Source organism: Mesitornis unicolor, unplaced genomic scaffold, assembly GCF_000695765.1.
Source record: "Mesitornis unicolor isolate BGI_N332 unplaced genomic scaffold, ASM69576v1 scaffold10981, whole genome shotgun sequence".
In the NCBI taxonomy this organism is placed as follows: Eukaryota; Metazoa; Chordata; class Aves; order Mesitornithiformes; family Mesitornithidae; genus Mesitornis; species Mesitornis unicolor.
The window spans coordinates 65346-69316 of NW_010163147.1; positions in this window are offsets into that span (position 1 = coordinate 65346).

The window sequence follows — 3971 nt, forward strand, 5'->3', positions numbered from 1 at the left end:
GGATGCAGTGTGTCCCCCAAATAGTACTGGTGTCACTGGCTGCTGCTCTGGCACTCACTGAGGGGAAACTAATGGTGGGATTGGCCATAAATGAAACACGAGGAGCCTGTTGTATCTACATATGTGGTTAGATGCAGTTAAAAACATTTTAAGACAGAAGGCAAAGCTCAAATTCGGCAGAGGTAGTAAAGCGAAGTTGGCCAAAACATGCTAGTAGTTAAATTTGGTTGTGATCCTTAAGTTTGGCTTGCGTGCCAAGAAGGCTTCAAGGAGCCGTAGCTGTAGCTTTGTTGGTAGCTTTCTGCAACAGAAGGCATCAATGTGAAAGTCAACAATGTAGCAATAAATAAAAAATATTGTCTGGATACCAGTGCCAACAGCAGCAAATAAGAGACATGGACTAGAACAAAATGTGGGGCACACCCCGGAGCAGGGGCAGATTTCCTTGTAAACAGCCTTGTAAAGCAGCCAGGCCCCAAGCAGACATCAGCACCTGGAAACGCCCCGACAGCAAACACAGACTTAGGACTTCCAGTTCCTGGTCCTGCCCTTTTGTGTCCAAACTGTGGATTTGGCTCTTGCGGATGCTGGCTTAGCTGTGCTGGGAGATCGAGGGGCTTTGCTCAGCCTCAGATGGGCCAGCAGAACCGTACTGGATTTCTCTACTAGCCAGCCCTGCCATCTGCCTCTTTCCTCTTGCGCCCCAAGGCTGTACACTCTCCCAAGGCTGTTGTTAGTAGTCACCAGGCCCCATGAGAGCCAAGGACACTTTGCCCCTGTGAAGCATCTGCTGTGAGGCTGCTGTGGGCAGTGCCTATTCTGGCCAGGTCAGTGTGAGACAGCAACCTCTTGCTGCTGAAGAGGTGAGAACAGCATCACATTTTTCTTCGGAGTAGTGTTTTTTCTTAACTGAGCTCGCTATGAGGTAGGAGGTGGCTGTGCCCATGTGTTGTATGAGCAGAAGGAGCTGTGTTTGTGCCACTCCATCCAACTGTCCCTTTACCAGTTACAACTCCATAGCTATGGTTTTCAGATGATGATTGTTGCCAGCTGCCAGAATTTGTATGTCCAGGTCCATGCGTGCTGCCACCAAGAGAAGATAGATTGTGTAGAATAGGTGGCTTTGCTCATGTGCGTTGTCAGGCTCTGTCCCATACGAGAGAGGAATTTTTTTTCCTTGGGGCAAAACCAGTGTGCCACAACCATGGAGCACTAGATTTCAAAGAAACGGGTATAACTACCTGCTGGTGCTGGCATGCATGCAGACAGCACCGCAGCATTTATTATAGTTAGCGATAAGTGACCTTAAATCACGTGTGTGCCATGTCAAAGAAAATACCAACAACCACCACACACAACAAAACCAACACTTCTCCAGTGGCTGATCAAAAGTAATAAGCATTACTCATAACAACAGCTGCGCTGGGTGAAACTCGCTCTCCTCTGGGTATCTTTTATGTCTGGCAATGTGTGCATCACAACTTCATACAGCTTCCAAAAATAATTTGTTTAAAAGGTTCCTGGTTTATATTTGTTTCATCATCTGTCATCTCAATAGCTAAAATGAAACTTTATTAAAAGCCAGGCCTTGACTAACAGCCATAATGAGTGGGTTTTATCACTTGATTAAAACTCTGTGCAAGCTGGAATTAATTATGTGCCTTTTGAAAATACAAAGAACTCAGTATTGTAGGACAATAGAAACGTGATGGAGCACAGCAATAATACGGTGTGTGTCATCAGCCTGTTTTTCTATACAGCTGCTGAGCTGCAGTGTTTTGGTGATGTTTTTTTCATACTTCAGGGCCAAAAAGCGGCATTCATTCATGGTTATTTGCTAGCACCGTGAACGTGAAACTCTTCATTCTGCAAGGATGTCTACTCCAGCACGGCTCTTCTGAGGGTAAGCTAATGCTGCTAATCACTTGTGGGCCTCATCACCTTGAGGAGATGTACTCTGTGCCCTCCACGCACGTTAGTTGTGATCACTGCATTCACACCAGAGATGTAGCTCTAAACAGCACCCGGTGTGCACAAACCAAGGTGTAAAGTGAACCTGTGGGTTTACCTGGTGAATCTGTCGAATCCAAACTGATGACTGAGCATCCAAATGGCACCACAAAATGCAGTGCTGTCCCTCAGCACCATGCCACACATTGCCCCCACACACTGCTCTCTTTGCTGGTTTGCCATTAGTTGGCTGCAAAGCTGTATCTCTGATGCCAAACCTTAATAAGCATTAATGCAAGAAATGCCTGCATTAGGATTTAAAAAAATAATGAAATTAAAACCTCTCATGAGTCACAGCAACGCAGAGCTGGTGTTGCTTTGCCAGGACTCTGAGTCAGCCCAGGCACCATCCACCAGCCCTTGGCCCTCCTTGCCTGGCCTGAGGAGCAGATGCTGTGAAGGATGAGCAGAGCCCTGCTGTGCGCGGCTGCGTTTGGTTTGCCTGTAGTTCCATACAACATGGCTTCACGGCAACACGTTGCCTCCCCCCCCACCCCTCAATCATCAGAGGGGAGCATCTAGCAACAAAGATTCTAATTTTTATTAAAATAAAGTGTAACCTTTTATTTTCCCTTTGCTGCTATAAGGAATGGCTTAATATTCACTAATGTGCTGAGGCACAAACATATGCTGAGGCAAAAAAAACAACCCAGACAAATCCCACCTTCAACACCTCAGCTTTTGCTCCCTTGCTGGCAAGAGAATATGGAGGGTGATGCTGCATGGCTTCGATACAAATGAGGGCATACGTACCAGAGGCAGTTGTGCTCCATTTCCCTCCACCCCCCTGACCGTATCCCACCTGCAGAAGCACTGAAAGACCCATCCAGCACGCTGACTGGGACCAGCTACACAGCTCCTCCAGGGAGGGCGCAGGAGAGCTCTCCAGGCTGGTACAAATAAACAAACACGCAGATGCCACCGTATGATTAATTTTCTCTTTAAATTGACTTAAATCTTTTGAGAATTAGGAAGAAGAGCCAGAACAATAATTCTGATTTTCAGATAGCAGGATTGTCTTTTTCTTAGTAGGGGAAAAAAAGTTAAATAAAGACTACTCCTAACATAGAGCACAGCTGTGATGCTGCAGCTTGGGCCAGGGCCCACACTGAAGGCGTTTCATTGACTTCACTGGGTTTGTACTACTCTCATGTGCACATCACTGCAGCCACCACCGCCTGAGGAGGAGTATGCAGGGCTGGGAGTCACTGCTGGTTTGGCATCACCCTCTCTTTCTTGGGCTGTGTGTAGTTCAGATTTAGTCATCAAAAACACCTTTTTTTTGGATACATGAGAGATGGAAATAGTTAACAGAGGAGAAATAGCATGATTTGTAAAGATATTTGTTATATTCAAATGTTAGCAAAGGACAAAAAAAACAAGTTAACATTCAGTACCATAGTCAGGAATATTGTCTATGTGTATTTCTGTCATGGGGCTAAGATACAGAGCTGAGGATGGTAAATACACATATTTAGTAAATAATGCATACTGTGCTAGCGCACAAGTCAGAGCTGGCAGCCCAGGCTGTGCTGCCTGATCTGTAACACCCACAAAACCAAGCTCCTGGGAAGGCTGAAGGGATGCTTCTGTCCTCCATCTGCCCTTACCCCTTGACTTGTCTGAGGTTTGTGTTCCTTGGTGGAGCTGCCAAAACAAACCCCCTGTGCATGGGGCATCGCAGCACAGGGAGCCCCCTTGTTCGCCCCCTCACACACGGCACAGCAGCAAACACACTGGCTGCTCCACCGAACGGCACCTCGGCACAGGCTGTGCTTCACCTTACACTCTGGCTGGCCTCGTTCAATGGCTGCTCCTTGCAGGTTGCCAGAAATACTTGTTCAATAGAAAAGAAAAGCCCTACGAAAAGCAGTGGAGCAGAGCTGTACTTGGTAGAGTTTCTAGGGTCACATTTCAGCAGGCCCTTAAGATCAAAAGTTGGTCTTTAGCGACAACCTTGT